At 37.4% G+C, this 26476-nt stretch overlaps 1 long non-coding RNA gene across 1 annotated transcript; it reads right to left on the bottom strand.

Moving 5' to 3' along the window:
• Window positions 1-4284: 4284 nt before the first annotated feature.
• LOC131811096 (uncharacterized) lies at window positions 4285-26475 on the bottom strand. Its single transcript, XR_009345804.1, has 4 exons — window positions 26295-26475; window positions 17005-17085; window positions 6667-6725; window positions 4285-5519 (listed from the first exon to the last, which is right to left on the bottom strand). It is a non-coding gene; the product is annotated as an uncharacterized LOC131811096 (long non-coding RNA).
• Window position 26476: the final 1 nt, after the last annotated feature.

The following is a 26476-nucleotide window of genomic DNA, read 5'->3' as shown; positions in this document are numbered from 1 at the left end:
AGAGAGGAGAGGCAAGAGCAGCACTGCACACCGCTCGCACCCTGCGATGGCTAGCACCTGTGGAACTGTCCCCGCTCATTCCCCAGACACCAGTGCCACTGCAAACGCTGCCACATCCTGGAGGAAGATGGTACCTGACTGCCCGTCACTACAGGGAGCAGTTTCTGCGAGTTCAGAGTCGGGCGCCTGGTGGCAACCCGAAATCTTCCCTAGGGACAGGTGGCCAAACACCTGTGGTCCCCTTGGGACCAGAGGCCCCGGAAAGGCCTGCCTTCTGCCCAGACTCCTTTCTCAATGTGGAGCATGCGCCCCTGCTCTGGTCGTCCCCTCGTGTCTCCTTAGCAGCCCGGCTTCTGTCTCTCTGCACAGGGAGTGGGTGACACTTTCCTTGCCACCCGCCCGCTGTTCCTCAGAGGGCATGCTCTCGTGCTTCACATCAGGTTTCCGACAGCAATGCCAACGGTTCCTCTGCGCCTTCCCCACAGAAGCTCCTGGAGAGCGAGGGTGACAGGCGTGTCCCTTTCCTTAAGGCTCTTACCACAGGCGCGACCATGCTTCTCTCTCACACAGACGGTATGTCCGGGCAAAGAGGTTTTCGTTCTATGCGGGTTTCTCCCGCCACGCTACCCAGACAACGCTCAGGCAAGCAGCAGCAACAGCCCCAGACCTGTCTCTGCTTTCCCAGCGAATGCAGAGCTTTCGCAGAGCTTTTCGGCTTGGCGTGAATCGCACTTTGCTGCTGCTTCCCCAGCAAAGCTTTGGGCGTTCGCTCTCTCCTGTCAGGTGAGAAGAGGTGCAGCAGAGTTCAAATGCATTTATTTTTCAAAGTAATTGTTCACCAATATTCATATAGCATAATTTCTGATTAAAATCAAGTAACATTTACTTGCATCACCAGTTTACTTGCTGATCCAGTAATATTCTTAATTTGGTCAAATCTAAAACATACTGGCAATGATTGCATTTGCATTCATTAGTTTCATTTTATGTGTCTTTAAATATTAAATTATCTGAATTTTCAAAAGAATCTTAATCAGGTCTGAACAGAAATATCAAACTTGTAAAAATTGCTAATGGCTAGAGAAATATTTTTCAGTATAGATTTTCACTATTTTCTACACATTTGTGAGTGCATTTACATTTAAAAATATTTCCTCTGCTCTAGCCCTATTAGATATAATTAATTAAATACACCCAATTTTAGAAAATAAGTATGTCTTTTTAAAAGATTGAGATTATCTTTTTAGACATACAACTTTCACATTTTCTTTCTTTTCAAAAATCATATTAAAATTATATGAAAAATGTAGCACCAAGCATTTTTCTTCTGTACATGTCATGACAAATATTAGCATTGTGTACCTTAGCATAAATGGAGTTGACAAATTGTCAGAACTCATAAATGCATAGAGGTAAAGAAATTGAAACTTAGTCCCATCTTTCCTTAAGAAGATTTTCCCCCTTCAATTATTAATAGGTACAGGAAGAAGTGAAATGTTAATAGTAATTATTACGAAAAATGGAATGATGATAATTAGATATTTTTATTTATTTCTGCATTTTTTGTTTTTGTTTTCTAGACTACTACTAGTTTGACTGTCTCATCTTTTATTATTTAGTCAATTATCAGAGGGATATTATATACTAATCAAAGAATTACAAGAAATAATGACATCTGCATTTTATTTACATGAATATATCTGTACTAATATCCACACACACAAAAGAACAGTCCTATTTCCCTAACTTCCACTAGACTAAACTCTTCTAAGGAGCTCAAAATCTTGACTTCTTGAAAAAATTTGGCTGATCATGAATTTAATGTTTTTCTTTATATCTCAGCATTAAAGGATATTATTTGAACTCAAAATGTTACTGGGTAAATTTCAAACACAATTTTTTTGAATCTTACTTAGTGGTAGACAGAATAACAGTCCCCCAATATGTCTACAAATAATGATCTCTAAAGAGGCTTAGATATTTCTAATCTGTGAATGTGCTAGTTTGTATGTCAAAAGGAAATGACTTAAGGTTGTGGGTGAAAGTAAGTTGCTAATCAATTGACCTTAAAATGAAGAAATCATCCTATATTACTTGAGTTAGACCAGTGTAATCACAATAATTTTTAAAAGTAGAAGAGGGAGGGGGCAGCTCACTGGCTCAATTGTTACAGCATGTGACTCCTGATCTCTCTCTGGGTTGTGAGTTCAACCCCCATGTTGGGGGTAGAAATTACTTAAAATTAAAACCTTTGAAAAGAAAAGAAAGTGAAAGAGGTAGGCAGAAAAGAACCAGAGATTGTCACATAAGCATGATGTGGTCAAAGTTGTTGGCTTTGAAAATAGGGAAAGAAGATGAGCCATGAGCTAAGGAATGTGGGCAATCTCAAACTGAAAAATGAATTTTCCCCTAGACCCTCAGAAGGAATGTATACCTGTCCACATATCAATTTTAGTCCAGTGAGATGCCTTAAGAACTTCTGACATCCAAAATTTAAAATAATGCATTTTTGTGAGTCATAGCTAGTTTGTGTATGAACAGTTCATTCCTAGAGAGAGAAATGTTTTCTACTTATTTTGATCTGAAGATTGTGGCACATTCAAGCCAGTCAGTTGCAGGGTCCCAGTGCTCCTCCTATAACACTGAACCAAGTTCCAATGGATATGACTCTAAGGCTAGGAAATGTAAGCAAAAGAATCTTCCTAGGGAAAAGAAGCAATGAGAGAGAGAGAGAGAGATGTGTGTGTGTGTGTGTGTGTGTGTGTGTGCGTGTGCATGTGAAATCATGGGAAAATGGAAGTTTAAAGGAAACATGAAATTCTAGAATAAAGGTAAGTGGCCTATTTATTTTCTTTCTTTCTTTATTTTTAAGATTTAATTTATTTGACAGAGAGCTAGAGAGAGAGAAACAATCGGTCGGGGGTGGGGCAGGCAGAGGAAGAGGGAGAAGCAGGCTCCCCACTGAGCAGGAAGCCCTACTTAGGCTCAATCCCAGGACTCAGATCACGACCTGGATTGAGGGCAGACACTTAACTTACTGAGCCACCCAGAAATCCCTGGACTATTTCTGCAAATAAAGAAAATAAGATTGTTGATGAGTTCTATGTCTATAAAGGCATTGTTTAACTTATGAACCAGGAACATCTCATCAAATTTATTGGAAGCACACACACATCAAAGATGGTGGACAAACAAGAGTAAATTTAGTAGATCTGGGTTGCTAAAATCTTATATATTCCAAAGGAAAGCCCATCTTCAGAACTGGCCTTTGGATGGCTCCCGAGGCACAACCTCAGAACTCTTATGATACTTTGTTTGAAAAAAGTATTTTTTGTATGCCTGTAGGCTTGGGTCATACTCTACTAATCTGACCAGGTGCTTGTCCTAACAATGTAATTTATATGATAAATGGGGTAAAAGATGGCTGGAGTCTGAGAAGTTGAAGTCAGTCACATGGAAATATTTTGCATATATCATAATGCCCTGTTACTAGGGCATACTTTTCTGTATGACTCCATTAGTTAGTGGCACCCGAAAGCTTCCACTGATTTATCTGAACTTCATTCACCCCACGCATCTTTTTACTTTGTTGATTTTAAACTGTCTTTTTGTGTGATAAACCATAACCATGGGTATGAGGGTTTTTTTTTTTTTTTCTTTTTAAAGGACTTCTTTTTTTTTTTAAGATTTTTATTTTATCCATTTGACAGAGATAGACAGTTAGAGAGGGAAGACAAGCAAGGGGAGCGGGACAGCGAGGAGCAGGCTTCCCACTGAACATGGTGCCCAAAGGGGGAGGGAGTGATTGATCCCTGGACCCTGGGATCATGACCTGAGCCAAAGGCAGAGGCTTTATGACAACCACCCAGGTGCCCCATAAGAGTTTTTTTTAAAGACTGGTGAGTCCTAGCAACTTATGGAGACTGAGGTAGGTCTCAATGTGAAGGAAAAAGTCCATAGATGAGGAAAAGAATATTCTAGTATAATGACATCTATTTTTCTCTTGCTTACAAATAAAATGTATCTTGCTTAAAGAAATTCCTAGGTTCCGATTACTGATTCCATGAAAATTTTAACATCAGTCAGTCAATTAAAGTTAACCAAAAAATTTAGAGCAGTGATTTTTTTTTTCTCCCTAGTTCTGTATGCTATACACAAAAAACAAAGATAATCACATTCACTCAAAAATAAAAGCATTAGGGAATTTAGGGCACCAGGGACTTTCTGTCCCATAATAAAATTTGATACTGATTTTTTCTATTTCTCACAGGAACACACCTTTAAATATATAATATAAACTGCAACTGGGTCTTATATACACAATTTCAATTTATAGTAAACTTTACAAAATTATTTTTAAAGATGTGACAGAAATGTGGTATGTATTGATGCTTAGCAGCCACCGTGTTTCCTTCTAGTGTGCATTCATATTTGGAGAGGTTCAAGAACTGCACTCCTTCGATGTCTTTGCATCTGGTTTTCTGGATGCAATTTATTTGCTCAGGCAGATAAACTTACATGAAATAGACTCAGAACTGAATTAAAAGCAAAGGGATATGGAACTTGAGGCATCCCTTGTGCTGCCCCAGATCAGGACAGAGAGAATGCAGGTATGTCATCTCTGCTCTCTGATTCTAAGTTGTTTGTTTGTTTCTGCAATGGAGAACATGATTATGGTAAAGGCAGTTTAATTTGGAAGGTGAAATCATTCCTGAAGTGTGGCCAGGATCTTTTATAACCTACTTCCAATAATTTTATATCTTCCTAATATTTGCTAATAAATCCCTTTAGGTTTAAATGTGCTAGGAAAATTTCAATTGCCTGAAAGCAAACCCCAAATTCAAGGGATTCAATATTTGGAGGAAACAATTCACCTTTAAATTATGCTGTTTCACAGAATTTTCATGCCAGTGTTTTCTTCTTCTTCAATAGAAGCACAACCAATTGCAGTGCCAATTTACCTAATGAATTCCCAGCCTACCAGAGTGAGCTCCAGTCACATAAAAGGCACAGTCAAAACCTATGCACAGCTTTGTTCCAAGAGGTTCTTTATGTTTAGTTTAACAATGCAGGAACTCAAGATGAAATGAGATTATTAACTGGATATAGATAGTTCTCTTTTAAAACCATAAAACAGATATGCCAACATGAGAGCCACTTTTATAGACCCACCTCAAACCATTTATTTCTTAACCTCTGTCAGCATCTCTAGAGAGCATCAGCATCGATACAGAACAGATCCATCCCATTTTCTGTAGCCCACAACAAAGAAAACAGCCAGGAACACATGCTGAATCATAGGCCAGCTAAAGTCCTGCTATTCACTCTAACTCTTTCCTGCCTTAGGGACTTGCTAACCTAGAATTCTGAGTGAATGACAACAAGAATTCATAATTCTGCTTCAGGTAACTCCAAGGATTTAAGAATTAGTAAAGCATCGAAGGAGTCAGATTGTTGATAGGTCCAAGTCTCCCCAAAACTCATATTCATGAAGGAATTTGCATTTCTATTTCTGTGACCTGTAAATAAAACAAAAGAGTCACTAGAATAAAAACATGTTATCTTTGGGAAATTGTTTTATAAAATCGGCATGAGAGGAGCCTGAAGCTGAAGGGTCCTTGCAATTTTTTACTTTATGTTTTATAATCTTGTTGTAAAAAGAACATGTTTATTCATGTTCTATCATTTATTTATACAAGAATTATTGTTAAAATTAGGTTCCGAAAAATAATAAATGTAAGACTTTAAAATTCAGTTTCCAATATATATTTAATTTCACTGATGAATGAGAAAAACACATATCAAGGTAGCAGAGGCAGTTTTAGTTACCAGATAGAAAAAAAAATAGAAACTACAAAATGTAATGAAAAAGCAAGATGGCAAAATAGAGCCGTAATCTTTAAACAACCCAGGTAATGTATGGGAGTTGAAAAAAAGAACAGTGTTAAAATATGTGGAAATAGTGTTTGAGCATTTGTTTGTCTCTCTAAGTAACAGAGAATGTAAGAAAAATGGTATGTGTGCATCATCCCAACTCTAAGAATAAAGTGTATGTGCAATTGTTTTCAGTTTCTGATCACCATATCATACTATAAAGTGTCTCTTCCTTGTGTAAGTCCCACTTTAAGTTGAGCTGAAAAATCATTCAGATACATTTGCTTTGGATTTCCCCCCAGAATATAAGTAATGTTATATTTGAAGATTTTATTTATTTATTTGACAGAGAGAGATCACAAGTAGGCAGAGAGGCAGGCAGAGAGAGAGAGAGGAGGAAGCAGGCTCCCTGCTGAGCAGAGAGCCCGATGTGGGACTCGATCCCAGGACCCTGAGATCATGACCTGAGCCAAAGGCAGCGGCTTAACCCACTGAGCCACCCAGGCACCCAGTAATGTTATATTTGATTTAAGGGAGGAACTAAGGGAAATAGTTGATTAAGATACTAGATAAGAGAATAAAGCAGTAACAAGTCAAAGAAGAGATCATAAAATCAAGCCTGTATTTAAAAAACAAAGGCATTTCATTTTTGTCTTGTGTTATGTGCTAGACAAAGTACATAGGTCAATAGAGCATTTTCCTGGTTTTCACATTTTGAGAGTGAGGACAAGAGAGCTGATTCTTTTTCTTCCCTGGAAGCTCACACAGCTCCATTTGGCCATCAGATCTCACCTGAATTTCTTCAGAAACTTCAGATCTGGGATCCTTGCCTCTGTCTCATGCTGCTATCTCTGCACAATACAAACAAAGCAAAAACAACATTTCTCTGTTGCTCCTAGCGTTCTCCTTTCAAATAAATAACAAGTAATTATATCAGTTACAGTTTATTAAAATCCATCTATGGAACCCAAGTTTCTGGAGAATAGATGCCCTTATTTGACTTGGTTACACAAATGGCATTGTCACTTAATCCCATACTCATTCTGGATTGTTTGAGTTGTGTGTTGAAGTAGCAAGGGTTTTTTTGCTGTTGTTGTTTGTTTGTTTTTTGTCATGAAAACCCATACTTACTTGAAAGTATGACTGATAGGTAAACTAGGGTTATTCCTATTTGAGTATTTATACAGTTTATTCTTTTTAAAAAATCAAAGGAGTGCTCCTTTCACTTTGAGGAAAGAAAGTGAAAGAGTTTGAAGTTAATGGTAATTTTAAGGTTTTCAGTATATTTTAGAATTTTGAGAAACTCATAATCTCCCACCAAAATCTTTATATTTTTAGCCCCTTAAAGACTTTAATATGATTTTGTATTATTCTATAAAATTTCTACATTTGGAAGATCTGTGTACTTTCAGTGAGTCAATAATTTCCAGATAACCAATTCAAGATGTTAAAAAAAATTAGTATAGATAAATAATCAAATAAAAGTCCAAGGTAGACCAATGGGTTGTTAATTTTACTAAGGTTATTTTTTAAGAGATGTTTTAGGTTCACAATAGGGGAACATACAGGGAGTTCCCTTATGCCCCCTTCCCACCCCAACACGTGCATAGCTTCTCCCATTAGCAACATCCCCTACCAGAGTGGTACATGTGTTACAATTAATGAACCTACATTGTCACATCATAATCACAAGAAGTTCCTTACTGACCATTCATTCTTGGCTTTGTGCATTCTATGTTCTCATAGATGAATGTCTAATGACATTTCTATCATTATGGCATCAAACAGAGTATTTTCTGAAAATACTCTGAAAATCCTCCATGTACTACCTATTTATCCCTCTCCTCCACCATTTTTAGAAGCCACTGATCACTTTTTTATATCCATATTTTTCCCTTCCCTGAATGCTATGTATTTGGAATTATACAATATGTGGACATTTCATTTTGGCTTCTTTAACTTAGTAAGATGCATTTAAGTTTCCTCCATGTCTTTCATGGCTTTATAACTCAACTTCTTTTACTGCTGAGTAGCATCTTGTTTTCTCGGATGTATCACACTTTATCTGCTCACTTACTGAAAGATCTTGGTTGCTTCCTAGTTTTGGCAAGTATGAATGAATAAAGCTATTATAAATATCTGTGTGAAGGTTTTTTGTGAACATGTTTTTAACTTCCAAGGGTAAATATCAAGGAGTACAACTGTTAGATTGTATGATAAGAATGTACTTAGTTTTGCAGCAAGTATTTTATGGATATCAACAAACTTATTCTAAAGTTTATATAGAGAGGGAAAAGATCCAGAATAGCCAACACATTATTAAAAGGGGAAGAATGAAGAACGAAGTTGGAGGACTGACACTATCTGCCATTAAGACTTACTATAAAACTACACTAATCAGGGGCGCCTGGGTGGCTCAGTGGGTTAAGCCGCTGCCTTCGGCTCAGGTCATGATCTCAGGGTCCTGGGATCGAGCCTCGCATCGGGCTCTCTGCTCAGCAGGGAGCCTGCTTCCTCCTCTCTCTCTCTGCCTGCCTCTATGCCTACTTGTGATCTCTCTCTGTCAAATAAATAAATAAAATTAAAAAAAAAAAACTACACTAATCAATACAGTGTAGTATTGGTGAAAAGTAGACAAATAGATCAATAGGAAAGAATCAAGAACCCAGAAATAGACCCCCATAAATACAGTTAACTCATGTCTGATAAAAGATAAAAGGTAATACAATGGGGAGCAAAGATAATATACTTAACAAATGACACTAAAATGTGCACATACATGTAAAAATATGACCTGTAACTTACACTGATCACATAAATTAACTCAAAATGGGTCACAAATGAAAAGCACAAAACTATAAACTGCTAGAAATTAATGTAGGGGAAATACTCCATGACTTTTGATATGAGGATGACTTTTAATTCAGACAAATAAATCTGATTTAAAAAATGGACCCAAGACCTTAGCAGATACCTCATCAAAGAAGATGACAAATAAGCATATGCAAAAATGTTCCATATAATATATCATCAGGGAAGTTCAAATTAAAATAACAATTGGATATCACTACCCACCTATTCAAATAGCCAAAATCTACAACTCTGTTGTCAACACCAAATATTGGTGAGGATGTGGGACAACAGGAAATCTCAATCAATGCAAAAAGATACAGTCATTTTAGAAGATTATTTGGTAATATCTTACAAAAATGAAACACATTCCTACCATATAATTCAGCAATTAATCTCCTTGGTATTCATCCAAAAGAATTTAAAATGTACAAAACCCTGAACAAGGTGTTTATAACAGCTTTATTTATAATTTCTCAAATTCGAAAGCAACCAGGATGCCCTTCAGTAGGTGAATGGATAAATAAACTGTGCTACATCAAGATAGTGGAACATTCAGCACTAAAAGGAAATGAGCTATTAAGCCATGAAAAGACATAGAGGAACTATAAATGTGCATTACTTATGTTAACAAGCCAATATAAAAAGCCTATACTTTGTATAATTCCAACTATATGACATCCTGGAAAAGAGGAGAATATGGATATTATGAAAGATCAGTGATTTCCAGGGGTTTAAGGAGTGGCTGAAGAGATGACTAGGCAGAATACAGATTTCTTGGTCAGTGAAAATACTCTGTATGCTATTATAATGATGGATATATGTATTGTATGTTTTCCAGGACCATAGAATGCACAGCACCAATAGTGAACCCAAAGGTAAACAATGGACTTTCAGTGATTATGATGTTTCAGTAGAGATTCATCTTTGGTTAAAAAAAATACTATTCTGATAGGTATCATTGACAATGGGGATAGATATATATCTATATATAGAGATATATAGGGACAATGTGGAAAGATATATATCTATAGATATAGATATAGATATAGATCTCCATTTAGATATATAAAGGAACGAAGTATATGGGAGACATCTGTACCTGCCTTTCAATTTTGGTGTAACCTTAAACATCTTTAAAATATAAAGTTTTTTTAGGGGTTCCTGGGTGGCTTAGTGGGTTAAAGCCTCTGCCTTCAGCTCAGGTCATGATTCCAGGGTCCTGAGATTGAGCCCCGTATCGGGCTCTCTATTCAGCAAGGAGCCTGCTTCCCCCCACCCCTGCCCCCGTCTGCTTCTCTGCCTACTTGTGATCTCTGTCTGACAAATAAATAAAATCTTTAAAAATACATAAATAAAATAAAATATAAAGCATTTAAAAAAATACTTAATATTCCAGGGCTCAAGGTGTGCCTGGATGATTTAGTTGGTTAAGTGTCTGCCTTTGGCTTAGGCCATGGTTCCATGATCCTGGTATTGAGCCCATGTCATGTTCCCTGCTGAGCAGGGAGCCTACTTCTCCTCCTCCCACTGCTGCACCCCCAACTTTTGTGCTCTCTCTTTCTTTCAAATAAATAAATAAAATCTTAAAAAAAATACTTCACATATTTTTTTAAAGATATATACATATTTTCATGTATAAATACTTACGGGTATATTTTACATGAATCACCTATCATAAACTGGTCATGTCAGTCCCACCCGATGGTAAGATTGGGCATGACAAGAAGCAATTTATCATTAATATTGAAATGGTACATATGAGAAGTGACCTGAGCAGGTCCAGAAGTAAAAAAAAAAAAAACAGTGGAGGAGGAGGGACAAGATGGCAGAGAAGAGCCCCTGTTTCAACCAATCCCCTAAAGAGAGCTAATTATCTAACAGAACATTCTGAACACCCATGAAATAAACCCATGAGATGTAGGATTATACACTTCTTAATCTCTACAGGGGCAGAAGACACCAGTGGAGATGTAAAGCAGATTGGGAAAGCCGGACTGATATCGGAGGATAAACAGAAGTTGGGAGAGAGCCACCAGAGTAACGCATTAGAAAGTAATATCCCATATGAGAATGCTCTGTGAATGGGCACGAGCATTAACTTGGAAACTGGTTAAAAGCACTCAAAAAGAGCAAATGATTGAAAGGGGCAACTGGTGGAATCGGGTGATTACGGGCATGGGGCTAAGCCCATGGAACCATGACGGCCACCTCTGGTGACGACCTGGGGAAGAGAGAGTACAGCAGAGCTTCCAGCTCCTGGTCCCTGAGTCCCCAGGGCTGTGCAGCTTGCATCACCACTTGGCTGGGCACATTCGCATCCCCACATGAGGGAGTCAGGTGTGGATGCCAGCCTGTGCTCTCTAGAACTACAGCCTTTTGCAACTCTGTGAGTACTTCAGGACCAAGCTCTGACCCACTCCCCACTCGCACCCGAGAAAGCTCCATGTGGCCAGTAGCCAGTGGTCTCTAGGAGAAGAAGAGGGTCTGGATGTTCCAGACCCTCCTGAAGGAACCCATCACGATCTCTGGTCAGTAGCCCTCTGTGGTGACCTGTGAAACCCTGAGGCCTGGACCCCAGACAGCTGTCCTGGCAAAGAAACCACCATAAGTGGCCTCCCTGGACCAGTATCACTCATGGTTTTAGTGGCATGGGGGTGCAAAGATAAGCAGGCACTTTGGGCGACTCCTGGGATGGTGCCAGGGAATGTGCACTGCCTGTGGGAGGTTGCAGGGTTTAGCAGAGTTTGCAGAGGGAGACTCTGTGTGTTTTGGACCACCCAGATTGGTGCAGACAGGCTTCTCTCTGAGACAGAGTTCTGGGTGCAGTTTGCTTTCCACTAAACCTCTGAAAAGCGACAAAAAGCTGCCAAGAAAAAAACTTCCAGAGAACAAAAGCCTGAAAAACCTGTATCCACAGAGCCAAGCCTCTTGATAGGGGACAGGAGACCTCAACCCAAGCAAGACTGACTGAAAAACAATGTGGCAGTCCCCTCCCCAGAAAGCAAGCCAAAAGAAGTAGAGGACAACCATCACAGGATTTCCATAAGAACGTAAAACCCCAACATCAGGGGAAAACAATATATTAAGCTCCCAGTATTGCCCTAAAACCTGGATATTTCCTAGATGCAACTTTTATACTTAATTTGTTCTCACTATTGTTCTTTTTAATTTTTTAACCTACTTATCATTACAATTAGAGGTTTAATACAACATATTCCATAATAACCTTTTAACTTGAGCTTTTTAAATACATATACCAGTGTTTTTCTTTTTTTTCCCCTAATTTTAAAAATATACATATAGATATAAGCTGCAAGGCAATCCTCTTTCCCTAATCAATACTACCCCTATATATAAACCAGTTTTAAACTCCTTTTATCTCTGAAAAGTTGAGTCCTTTAACAAAGATATTAATATAAGCCAGGAAGAATCAAAATAACCTTCCTCACCCACACTGAGGATTTATAAGCACCCTACTATCTTTTTCTTCTGTCAGTGTTTCTGTGCATTTGTTTTTGTTCTGGTATTATATAAATCTTATCTCTGGGGTTTATTTTGGCTATTTTTGTTTTGTTTTGTTTTGTTTTTTCCTTTTCACTTACATTTGTCACTCTTTTTGTTTGTATACCTTATAAGCCCAAGAGGGAAATACATAGACATCCCAACCTCACTCAAAAAAAAAAAATCTTGAATATACCAATTCTCTTTACACCTTAAAGAACTGGAAAATCAACAACAAATTAAGCCAACCCCATGCACAAGAAGGGAAATAAGATTAGAGCAGAGATCAATGAGATAAAAATTGAGATAGGAGAACACGTCAATAAAACCCGAAGATGGGTTTTTTTATTGAAAGAATCAATAAAATCAAGAAACCACTGGCCAAACCAATCCAAAAGAAAAGAAAGAGGACCTAAGTTAATGAAATTATGAATTAAAAGGGAGAGATTCCAACTAACACCAAAGAAATAGAAACAATCATCAGAAAATATTATGAACAGGGCACGTGGGTGGCTCAGTGGGTTAAAGCCTCTGCTTCCAGCTCAGGTCATGATCCAGCGGTCCTTGGATCGAGCCCCACATCAGGCTCTCTGCTCGACAGGGAGCCTGCTTCTCTTCCTCTCTGCCTGCCTCTCTGCCTACTTGTGATTTCTGTCTGTCAAATAAATAAATAAAATCTTTAAAAAATATATCATGAACAGTTATATGTCAATAACTTAAGCAACCTAGATGAAGTGGATGCATTCCTGGAAACCAGTGAACTTCCAGAACTGAATCAGGAAGAAACTGACAACCTGAATATACCAATATCTAGTAATGAGATTGAAGCAGTCATCAAAGACCTCCCAAAAAACAAGAGCCCAGGACCTGGTGGATTCCCTGGAGAATTCTACTAAACTTTCAAAGAAGAAATAACACCTATTCTTCTGAAGCTGTTTCCAAAAACAGAAGCAGAAGGAAAGCTTCCAGACTCTTTCTGTGAAGCCAGCATTACTTTGATCCCCAAACCAGGCAAAGACACCACCAAAAAGGAGAATTTCAGACCAATACCCCTGATGAATATGGATGCCAAGATTCTCAACAAGATCCTAGCTAATAGGATCCAACAGTACACTAAAAAGATTATCCATCATGACCAGGTGGGATTTATCCATGGGATGCAAGAGTAGTTCAACATTCACAAATCAGTCAATGTGGTAGAACAAATCAATAAGAGAAGAGAGAATAACCACATGGTCCTCTCAATTGATGCAGAAAAAACATTTGGCAAGATACAGCATCCATTCCTGATTAAAACACTTCAAAGTACAGGGATAGAGGGAACATTCCTCAACTTCATAAAATCTATCTATGAAAAACCCATAGCGAATATCATCCTCAAAGGGGGAAAGCTGACAGCCTACCAATTGAGATCAGGAACACGACAAGGATGTCCACTCTAACCCTTGTTATTCAACACAGTACTAAAAGTCCTAGCAACAACAATCAGACAACACAAAGAAATAAAAGGTATTCGAACTGGCAAAAAAGAAGTCAAACTGTCTGTCTTTGCATCTCTCTTTGCAGATGACATGATACTTTATATAGAAAACCCAAAAGACTCCCCCTCCCAACTACTAGAAGTCATAACAGCAATTTAGTAATGTGGCAGGATACAAAATTAATGTACAGAAATCAGTTGCTTTCTTATACACTAACAATGAAAATATAGAAAAGGAAATTAGGGAATTGATTCCATTTCCTAAAGCACCAAGAACCATAAGATACCTTGGAGTAAATGTAACCAAAGAGGTAAAGGATCTGTACTTGAGGAACTACAGAACAATCATGAAAGAAACTGAAGAAGACACAAAAAGAATGAAGAGCATTCCACACTCATGGATTGGAAGAATAAACATTGTGAAAATGTCTATACTGCCTAGAGCCATCTATACTTTCAATGCTATCCTGATTAAAATTCCACTGGAATTTTTCAAAGAGCTGGAACAAACAATCCTAAAATCTGTATGGAACCAGAAGATACCCCGAATAGCTAAGGAAATGTTGAAAAAGAAAAACAAAACTGGGGTCATCATGTTGCCTGATTTCAAGCTTTACTACAAAGCTGTGTTCACCAAGACAGCATGGTACTGGCACAAAAACAGACATGTAGACCAGTGGAACAGAGTAGAGAGCCCAGATATGGACCCTCAACTCTATGGTCAAATACTCTTTGACGAAACAAGAAACATATACAGTGGAAAAAATTATCTTCAATAAATGGTGCTGAAAAAAAATTGGACAGCTATGTATGGAAGAATGAAACTCAACCATTCTCTTACACCATACACAAAGATAAACTCGAAATGGATAAAAGACCTCAAAGTGAGGCAGGAGTCTATCAAAATCCTAGAGGAGAACATAGGCAGTAACCTTTTGAACATTGGCCACAGAAACTTTTTTCAAGACATATCTCCAAAGGTAAATGAAACAAAAGCAAAAATGAACTTTTGGGACTTCATCAAGATCAAAAGTTTCTGCACAGCAAAGGAAACAGTCAACAAAACAAAGAGGCAATCCACAGTATGGGAGAAGATATTTGCAAGTCACAGTACAGATAAAGGGCTTATATCCAAGATCTATAAAGAATCTTTCAAACTCAACACCCAAAAATCAGATAATCACATCAAAAAATGGGCAGAAGACATGAACAAACACTTCTCCAAGGAAGACATACAAGTGGCTCACAGACGCATGAAAAAATGTTCATCATCATCATCAGCCATCAAGGAGATTCAAATCAAAAGCACATTGAGATACCATCTAACACCAGCCAGAATGGCCAAAATCAACAAGATGGAAAACAATACATGTTGTGGAGGATGTGGAAAAAGAAGAACCCTCTTACACGGTTGGTAGGAATGCCAGCTGGTGCAGCCACTTTGGAAAACAGTGTGGAGACTCCTTAAGAAATTAAAAATAGAGCTACCCTATTACCCTGCAATTGCAGTACTGAGTATTTACCCCGGAGATACAGATGTAGTGAAAAGAAAGTCCATCTGTACCCCAATGTTCATAGCAGGAATGGCCATAGTCGCCAACCTGTGGAAAGAGCCAAGATGCCCTTCAATGGACGAATAGATTAAGAAGATATGATCCATATATATACAGTGGAGTATTATGCCTCCATCAGAGAGGATGAATACCCAACTTTTGTATCAACATGGATGGGACTGGAAGAGATTAGGCTTTAAGTGAGATAACTCACACAGAGAGAATTAATTGTCATATAGTTTCACTTACTTATGGAGCATAAGGGATAACATGGAGGACCCTGGGAAATGGAAAGGAGAAGTGAGTTGGGGGAAATTGGAGGGGGAGATGAACCATGAGAGACTGTGAACTCTGAGAAACAAACTGAGGGTTTTGGGGGGAGGGAGTTGGGTGGGCCTGCTGGTGGGTATTAAGGAGGGCACATATTGCATGGAGTACTGGGTGTGGTGCATAAACAATGAAATTTGGAACACTGAAAAAAATTAAATTAAAAAAAACAATGGAAAGGGGCGCCTGGGTGGCTCAGTGGTTAAGCCGCTGCCTTCGGCTCAGGTCATGATCCTGGAGTCCTGGGATCGAGTCCCGCATCGGGCTCTCTGCTCGGCAGAGAGCCTGCTTCCCTCTCTCTCTCTCTGGCTGCCTCTCTGTCTACTTGTGATTTCTCTCTGTCAAATTAATAAATAAAATCTTTAAAAAAAAAACAATGGAATGATATATATCACTCCACCTTCAAACACATTAAAGGATGCAGAGATGTTCTCTATTTTATCTACATTGAATTTGTTGGGTTACTCTTTGCAAAAACTAGGTGGACCAAAGTAGCAATGACTTACTGATAAAATACTCAAGTAGTAACCCACATTCTACTTATTGCACCTAATGTGATAACTTCACTAGGGAAGTTTAGTGTTAATTTGTGTATGTAATAAGCAGCTATTAATCTTATGAATGACTGTTTTCCATATGCATCATGAAAGTGAGTAAGAAGTCAATTTCATTCACATGGAACGATATTAATTCACAATAGTTCCACAAGCATTCACAATAATGTCATATTAATATTAATGACATTATTAGTGTGTTAATGACATTTGCAATCATGTCATATTAATTTTCTTACCTTATATCATAATATATTACAAAGTTTACTGGGCCATCTGGACATGTTGAATTGATCTACTACAATAATGAAATCATGTTAATCAAATGTGGTGACTGACAAATGGAAAATACTTTGGAAACCTTAATGAAATAATATGTTCAAGCAAGTTGGAGATAAACTGTAAGAGTCAGAAGCCAGCTACATGGGTAACAGTTCAGAATCTAACAATTTGAGTCGTGATGGTATCTGTACAAAGTAAAGTATAAATTATTGCATCTTGCTTTTTACCATTAAGTAAGAGACACAGTGCTTGGGTTGGACTTTTCATGATGAGAAGCAACATGTTTATGTCATGCTTTAGACTACAGCTCAATCCTGAGACATGGAAGGATGACTATTTTGGATGATGCCTAGAGCAAGAAACTTTCAAAAGGAGGTCACAGTACAGGTATCCCTGCCGTTTGACCCATATAATTGAGCATTCAATAAGTAGTATCTGGATTTTTAAAAGGACACTACGTGGAGTTTCTGCCAAGCCCCAAAAGGAAGTTCATAGCACAAATCCTTAATGTACTATAATAAGACCATACTTAACCATGTATCCAGAAACACTTGTCATGTGCTGGTAATATCAGTCCTACCTGGGTAAGATTGGGCAGGCCCAGATGCAATTCATCATTAACATTGAAGTGGTACATACAGGAAGTGACTTGAGTAGGTTCCTAAGTCACAAAGAAACAGAACAAATGAACTCAATGTCTTCTACCATGCCTATACTGAGATTTCTCCTTCAATTCCCACCTGTTGCCTAATGGGAGGTCCTTATGACGAGCTGCCAAAGAAAGAAGAAAATCAGTCTTCATTCACAGATGAATATGCCCAGTATAGGAAGGTGCCACACTAAATGTAAACTGCTGCTGCATTATAGCTACACTCAAGAGTGATCCTAAAACACAATGGTAAGGGAAGTTCCTCCTATTTGTTGGCATTTTTGGATGCTGTACCTGGTCATCCCTTTTATATGGAGAGAGAATTGGCTTGAGTTAAGCATATGCATGAGTTTATGGGCATTCAAAGATGGCTTATTTGGTTAGTTAACGGCCTGAAAGAAAAATTGAGGATTAAAGAAAGGAAAAAGAATGCAAACAGATCTTTGAGATTATGTATAAATGAATAAAGATCTCTCTATTAGACATTAATGCCTGTTAAAGAGCACTTATTGCAGAAGAGACACTAAACAATCAAGTATGAGATGAATTAGCCAGTCAGTGTCAACTAGCTTCTGTCCTTTATCATTCCGATACTTGCAAAACTCACTCTTTAACAGACTAGTCATGATGATAGAGATGGAGTCTATAGGTGGGCCCAACAACATGGGCTGACATTTACTAAAGCTAACCCAGCTATTGTTGCTGATTGGCATTTGACTCATTAGCAACAGAGGTGGATAGTGAGCTCTTGATTTCTTGATTTTTTTGAGGAGGTTAATCAGCACAGAGACAAACTAATTATGTCATATTCATTTCACCCTTTCAGCAGGGACAGAACAGTGACTCATTTGACCAGATAAGCACATAATCTCATGAGTATGAGTTTCCCTTCCTTGTCTACAATACCTTGAACTTCAGCGCTAATCAAAAGCTCATAGAGGCTTTGATTAAATAACATGGGATTCCTCATAATATATCTTGGAACCAAGGCCACATTCTATGAAGCAAAAAATTTAGCAACTGACATAAATATGTAACTCACTGGAAGCGTGTGCATGTGTGTGTGTATCCATAGATATGTGTAAATGGAGAGAGAGAGAGAGACATAGAGAAAAGTAGATACAGATAGAGAGAGAAAAAGAGAGAAAGAAAGAGAAGGTAGGCCAGCTGGTAGAGACCCAGGAGAGCTGTCTTTTGGTCCAAAGCCAGTCTGCTAGCACAATGCCTTCTTGCTCAAGAGAAGTGAATCTTCATTCTACTAAGGCCCTCAAACACTTGCCACCTATATTCTGGAAGATAATCTACTTTATTAGAAATCCACTGATTTAAATGTTGATTTCCTCTAAAAAATATTCATGGTAACATCCAGAATAAAGTTTAATCAAATATTTGAGCAACATGGCACAGTCAAATTGAGACAGAAAATGAACTGTCATAGGGAAAAAAAAAAGGATATGTGTGGCAATAATATCTTGTACATCTCCCTCATGTGATCAGTTGGCATGGACCTAACCACTGCCACAATTTGTGATTGTTTAGCTACCCTTCCTAACTTAGTGGAAAAAAAAAAAAATATATATATATATATATATACACACACACACACACATATATATATATATATATATATATGACAATTCTTAAAATTTACAAGTAGTCTCAAGACTCATAAAATATATAAATTAGAAAATTTTGTTCCTTACTTCTCATGACACTTAGGATAAGGAAGCATTCTTAACCTAACTCTACTTACTAAGAGCAAGTCAAAAGGCAATTTTATATGTGGTAAGTTTCCCAAAGCAAAGTATATGATATGCACCCTAATTATACTCAGGATCAAGAGTAGAATGGACTCCATAATGGATTATAGACAGCTTCATGTCTGATGATAAAATTAATTCATAAATAAAAAATTTAAAGAGTTGAAATAAACCTAGAAAGAAGAACTTAAGAATATTACAGTAGTAAAGATTGCCTTAAGAAAATGTAAAAAGATTGGAAGTGTTAACCTATTCTTCAAAAATGCCAAATAAATTACACAAGTATTATAGCATGAATGACTTACATTATGGTTGTTTCTTGTTACTTCCAAGATGCATTGAGTAACAGAGATTACAAATAACTTTGCACCTTCATGTAATTTGAATCCTTTCTTCAGTATTTTAGCTTGTTGTGAGTTCTTTTTTTTTTTTTTTTTCAGATTTTGCTTATTTATTTGGGAGAGAGACAACATGAGTGGAAGGGGCAGAGAGAGAGGGAGAGAGAAAGAGAATCTTAAGCAGACTCCACACAGTGTGCAGTCTGAAACAGGACTCAACCCCATGACCCTGAGACCATGACCTGAGCTGAAACCAAGACTCAGATGCTTAACTGACTGTGACACCCAGGCACCCTGGTTCTTAATTTCTTGGCATGTAATCCATTAAAGAAATTTAATGCTTACCTCTGTAAGTTATTTATCTGATAATTTAAGCATTTAGAAAAAATGTGGCAGGGATAAAACAAAACAAAACCAACCAGCCTACCTGAAAGCACCATTGTACTATACATTTCCTTCAATGAATACAGGTATTCCACAAATACGACTCAACATACTGGAATCATAGCATTAAGATTAAAAAGGCCAAAGTTATAATTGGGCCAGATGACAATATCATACCAATTCTGATTTTGTTGTATTATTTTTCAAACTTTTCAGGGAAAAGAGGAAATTCCAACTGTTTACCTCTCAGATGTTCAGATGTAGTATTTTGTTGCCTTTAGCATAGCTACATATTCTGCTTATGCTGCTGAGATGCCTGGTTGTAAAAGACGTCATAAATATTTCAACTTTTCTGCCAATTTTTCCCTGATGGGGGACTGATTTCATTCCTTAAGCATTATTCACTTTGCAATAAGAAAATTACTTCATATTTCCTTACAGGGAGTTAGAGATTAAAAAAAGAGGAATTTCCCCTGATGCTATTACCACCAACATTAATGAGATGATTGGAATATATATAATATTATCATATATGCATGTTATATATACATATATATAATTATGCCAATACCAGCTGGCAGCTGTAAATATTCTTTGATGATAATGTTCTTGAACTATTTTTAATGTTTAGGGTTTTCACTGGAAATGTAAAATCATCTATAAATATATTCTGTTTTGCTGTAGGTTTAATAGAATTCAGAAAATATGAATATAACTTTAAATTGCAAGGATAGATCTAGAAGTCTACCTAGAAGATCTAGGTAGATCTAAAAGACTACCTACAATTTCCAAAATTGGCTTATGGACTCAATATTTATTATGTATGAGGGATGATTCTATATGCTAAAGACAGAACAAAGATACTTGCCTTCATCAAGCTTATATTTTACTGGGAAGGTTGAGACAATAGAATAAAATATGCATTATGTTAAGAGGTGATAAATGTTATGGAGGAAAAAAAAAGAGAAAGGAGATGGGACACACACCCCTACACACACTCATATAGGACATGAATTTGTAAATATGTTACTGGGACTCATCACTGAGCTGGAGACATTTGATCAGTCTTGAGGGAGGGAAGGGAGAAAACTACTCCATGTACCACCTAAGGGAAAGACAGGGAGACAGGGAGACTTGGCATAACAGAAGAAATGTTCAAAGTGAAAAAAATATATATCAGATGGAAAGAGCATTTTAGGTCATTAAGATACTGTCACTCTGCAATGGCATTAAAGAATTTAGAACAGAGTAGTGATATATTAATGTGATTATCCTGGCTGCTGTAGTGACAACAGACAGAAGCGGAGATGATGGAAGTAGAGAAACTTGTTAGGAGGCCATAGGAATAATCAAGACTCAAGGCAATATTGCCTTTGATCACAATGTTTGGAGTACGCAGAGGTAAGAAATTGTTGAGGGAAATTGGGATGTATTTTCAAAGTTGAGACAGGAATGTGATATAGGGCGTAAAGGAAATAAAAATCAAAAACAATTCAAAGATGTCCTCGTTATCAGTGGAAAACCTGGTATTCTCATTTCCAGTTCTGTAAGAAGATTAAATTTAGGAGAAAACTTCAGAATTTGGCATGGGAATTATTATGACAAGTAAGATACAATGCTGAAGGGAGGGTTTTTCCATTTGTTTGTTTTTTGTTTTTGTTTTGTTTTGTTTTTCCTTTCCTCCCGTAGGTAAAAGAAATAAGAGTATGTTTTATGCTGATAGTAAGGATTCAGTTAAGGGAGAGTGGGAGAGGATCAGGGGATAGGTGGAAAAATTGCCTGAGAAATATCCCTGAAGAAGAGGGATGAGATATGATAGACAAATGAGGGTTTGAAGCTTGAAGAAGACCACAGAAACAGAGCAGGGAAGTGTGTCTTTATCCTAATTTCTCTTTCAGGATAACTTTTCTTGAAACACCAACAAGATTTTGAAATAGTATCTTCCAGTGCTTTTCTTGCTTTGAGGTATAATTTACAAACATTGAAATGAACAGATAATTAAATAAGTCCTGCAGATTTTGGCACATACTTATATGCATCTAAAGCACACTTTATTAATGTATCTCCCTTTGTCTCAGTTCCTAATCAATAACCTCCCTATTCTCACAAATCCACAGAAGCAAGCACAATTCTGCTTTCTTTCACAGTATAATAGCGTTGTCAGTTTTAAACCTCCTACAAATAGAATCATAAAGTATGAATTCCTCCTCTGCCTGTGTCTTCTTTTATGTAGCTTAATGCCTTGGGATTTACACATGTTATTGCACAAAGCAGTAATTTGTCCTTTTGATTCTTGAATAGTAGTCTATTGTATGAATATGCATGTTTTATTTATCTATACCTAATCATGGAAATTTGAGTTTTATTTATTTATTTTATTTTTTTGTGATTATGAACGGATTTCCTAGGAACATTCTTATTAACACTTTTATAAGTTTTGGCTTATGATTTCATTTTTTTACTTGATGAACACTTAACAGTAGAAAAGTTGAGTTTTAAAGAAGTTATATTTTTAATTTTTTAAGAAATTGCAAAAAACATCAAAAAAATAAAAGAATTTACCATATTGTTTTCTAGAATAATTGTCCATTTCTACACTCACTCTAGCCATATAAGAGAGTTCTGTTTGTTACATACCATAACCAACATCCAGTTGGATGTATCGTACTATCTTATTATGGATTTAATTGCATTTCCCTGGTAATGGTGCACACTTTTCATGTGCTTATTTACCATTTTCCTCTATAGAGTATTTCTTGATGTCTTCTTTATTTTTATTATTGTCATTGTTGTTGATTTCCCTGAACAGTCTTTTTAACATTGGAATTCTGTTTTTTGTGTTACACTTATTCTGGGGTTCAGATATATGTACTGTAAATATTTCTTCCAGTTTGTCACTTGTCTCTTTATTTTTTAATGTGTCTTTCAAAAGAAGATGTTTTACTTTTGATAAAGTCTGAATTTGTTCCTCAAAGATGTTAAAGTATTCTGTTAATGTGACTGATAGTGGAGGTAGGTATGGCATTGGAGTTATTTTGCATGGGAGGTGCAAGTCGGAAGCCTCCTGCTATCAAATCATAGTCAGAGAAATCTGTCAGAAAGATAAATATAAGGTGCTTGCATCTATTTGGGAGAGCCACAGCAGTGCATTGTCTTTGTGGAAGTCTCCAGTGAGAGTTCTGAGAAACCAAAGTTCATCAATGCCCTTCCTTCCTCCATAATTCCTAGGGTCTAAAATGTCCCATCCCTAGGTGCCAATTATTTCTCACTCTCAACCTCAGAGATTCTGTTCCTTTGCCTGGACTGTTCTTAATCTCCTCTTCAGTGTAACCAATCATTTTTTCCTCATCTTTATTTTTTAAAATTAAAAAAAAAATAGTCTAGTTGACACAGAATGTTAATTAGTTTCAGGTGTGCAACATAGCACAACATTCTACATCCTTATAATTTACACTGTCTTCATCACTGCGTAGCTACCACCTGTCAGCATATGATGTTATTATAATATCGTTGAATAAATTCCTTATGCTGTACCTTTCATCCCCATGACTTATTCATTCCATAACTGGAAGTCTGTATCTCCTACTTCCCTCCACCCATTTTGCCCACCCCCCCATCCTTTTTCCTCTGACAAACATCAGTTTATTATCTGTGTTTATAGGTCTGATTCTGCTTTTCCTTATTTTATTCACTTGTGTGTCTGTGTGTGTCTGTGTGTGTCTGTGTGTATGTTTAGATTCCACATATGAGTGAAATTATACAGTATTTTTTTTCTCAGCATGACTTCACTTACCGTAATATTCTCTAGGTCCATATATGTTGTTGCAAATGGCAAGCAATCTAATATCCATCAATAGCTGAATGGATAAGGAAGAGGTAGTACATAGATAGACACAGACCCATACACACATACATACACACACAGAGGAATATTATGCAGGCATAGAAAAAGTCTAGTGAAACCAATCTTAACCATTTACTCCAAACTTTTTTTCTTTGTCATGGTCCAGTCCCCAACAACCTTCCCCAAAATTTCCACTACCACCATTTTTCCCTTTTTTAACAATTGATATTGCTCATTATTTATTAAAAATACCTCTATTCCCTCTATTGTGTGTTGCAGAATCATGTAATATCTGTTTTTTAATTTATTCCCAAATTTTATTACCAAAGTAGCATTCCATTTTCATGATTGTTTTAAAATCATTTTGTTAAATAAAAACTGACTCCAATTGCATAATTTACTTTTTTTTTTAAGATTATATTTATTTCACAAAAAGAGACAGCAAGAGAGTGAACACAGGCAGGGGGAAAGGAAGAGGGAGAATCATGCCCTCTGCTGAGCAGGGAGACCAATATGGGGCTCAAATCCAGGACCATGGGATCATAACCTGAGCCGAAGGTAGATGCTTAACAACTGAGCCACCCAGGCACCCCTAGAGGCACTGCCTTCTAACTGAAAATATGGTATAAGAAGATGTGTGGTTTTAACAAATAAAGAGTCTAGAAACATAAACACACAGAAGAGGTTAATAATATGTTTCTGCATATTAATAAATTAAACAAAAATTGGGGAAATCACTTATTTTGGGAGTGTCTTTATGAATTTTTTGCCATACATTAAAATATACACATATTAAAAGGTTTGTGAAGCATCTTATCATACATCTAGTTTTTCTAAATGGTTAACTTTAGGAGTGCCTGGGTGGCTGAGTTGGTTAAGCATCTGCCTTGACTCTAGTCATGATCCCAAATCCTTGGATTGAGCCCCCCTTTGGGCTCCCTGCTCAGTGGTGAGTCTGTGTCTCCTTCTGACTCTTCCCCTCCCCTCCACTCATACTTACATTCTCTCTCTCTCTCTCTTTCTGTGAAACAAATAAATAAAATCTTTAAAAAATAAATGATTAGGTTTAAAATCACGTTATTCAAAACGAAGCACAAACACACTGTCATACTCACACACAATATTTTGCATAGTTTCCCCAGATACTTCTCTGGTTCTATCAAGCAATGTTCACTGAGTTAATTCAAAGTAGTCTGAGGTCATTCAAAATAGAGTCATTATATTCAGTAGATAATAAAATGAGGAACATGTCCTATTATCTCAAAGTTACATGTTCTTTGAAAAACTAGAAGATGGAGGGGCGCCTGGGTGGCTCAGTGGGTTAAGCCACTGCCTTCAGCTCAGGTCATGATCTCAGGGTCCTGGGATCGAGTCCCGCGTCGGGCTCTCTGCTCAGCAGGGAGCCTGCTTCCTTCTCTCTCTCTCTCTCTCTGCCTGCCTCTCAGTGTACTTGTGATTTCTCTCTGTCAAATAAATAAATAAAATCTTTAAAAAAAAAAAGAAAAGAAAACTAGAAGATAGAAAGTAACACACAACTATTATTGCAAATGATGAGTCTATAACAAAAGACACTGTCAAGGGGAGGAATGAGTAAGGGACATATGGGCTAGGTAGGGAGAGGTAGGGGGCTCTGTGATCAGGCTCATAGAAATCGCAAAAATATGGAGGTATGGGAAACCCAGAGATAAGGGAACAAACAGGACTACCCTGCCCTAGGCATGTGGGATGGTTGTCTTTTTTGTGATAAACACCTATGACCAACAAAGAATACCCAGACCCTAAAAAGGAAGTAATCCATTGAAGGTGTTATCACTAGTCCTCTTCAATGGTGATATCAATAGAGATGTTAAAAGGATTTAAGCTCCCTGGTTAGCTTTCTATAAAAGACCAACCCTAAATACCCTCTTCAGCAACCATGTTGGGGCTGACCCCTCTCATTCTTGATAGCTTTTTCTACATCTTCACCTAATAAACTTCTGTCTTTTCACACACACACACACACACACACACACACACACACACTCTACCAGATTCCAGTCTGTCATCTAAAAAGCTTGAATGTTGCCACTCCCATCCTCACAATAAGAAAAAAGTTGAAAAAACTGAAAATCAACAACTCTTTTTAGATCTCTCTGGAAATTGAGGTCCCGGGACAGATTACTTACATGACAACTGGAGAGACAGACAGGCACATACAAAGAATCAAAGTTTATGAAAGGAGAAGCCTAGAAGTAGAAGGTTGTGGCTGGAGCCAAGTAGAGACACTTTCAATTTTAAGTGGTGAATTACTGGAGACTTAGTGTAGGCTAGCTTGTGACTTAAAAATAGAAAGAGGCCCAGTCATAGATAGGCTTCCCACACTCTCAGGAGTTTATTAACAGGAGGACTGTCAAATTCTCACATTGAAGACTTGGGAACTCTTCTTTCCCACAGAGAGTGGGGAAAAAGTAGCTATTTTGAAATAGTATAATGCTCTCTGTTCTCCTTAACATGGTCTGAAGAAAACTATTTTATAAGAGCCTAACCAACAGGGATTTTAACAAATGCTAACCAACCTTTGGGAAGAGAAAAATCCAACCATAGCTACTGATGTGGAGGAAAAGGAATACCCAACTCAGGCTCAATAAAAGACTAAGACATAATCATAGAACTATAGAATGTTTCCCATCTTCTAACATCTTACCACCATACCAGTAGGAATCCTATATAACAACAGGAATTAGAGATGAAAAACTGCAAGCTTCAGATCCAATTTAGGAATCTCTAGGAAAATCCAATGAAAACAAGTGAGATAAAAATAAAGATATTAGAGGAAATTTTAGACTCTGACTCCTACTGGTAAAGCAAATAGTAAACACAGATAAGCATAAAATCTCACACGGAAGACATAGCTACCTCAATTCCTTTACTGGATACTTCATCTCTGACTTTCAAAAAGAAGTAACAAGCATGGGGGCACCTGGGTGGCTCAGTGGGTTAAAGCCTCTGCCTTCGGCTCAGGTCATGATCTCAGGGTCTTGGGACCGAGCCCTGCATCAGGCTCTCTGCTCAGCAGGGAGCCTGCTTCTTTCTCTCTC

Source organism: Mustela lutreola, chromosome 11 (assembly GCF_030435805.1).
Source record: "Mustela lutreola isolate mMusLut2 chromosome 11, mMusLut2.pri, whole genome shotgun sequence".
Taxonomy (NCBI): Eukaryota; Metazoa; Chordata; class Mammalia; order Carnivora; family Mustelidae; genus Mustela; species Mustela lutreola.
Note: the sequence above shows the minus strand (reverse complement) of the source record. Positions and strands in the feature narration are given on the sequence as shown.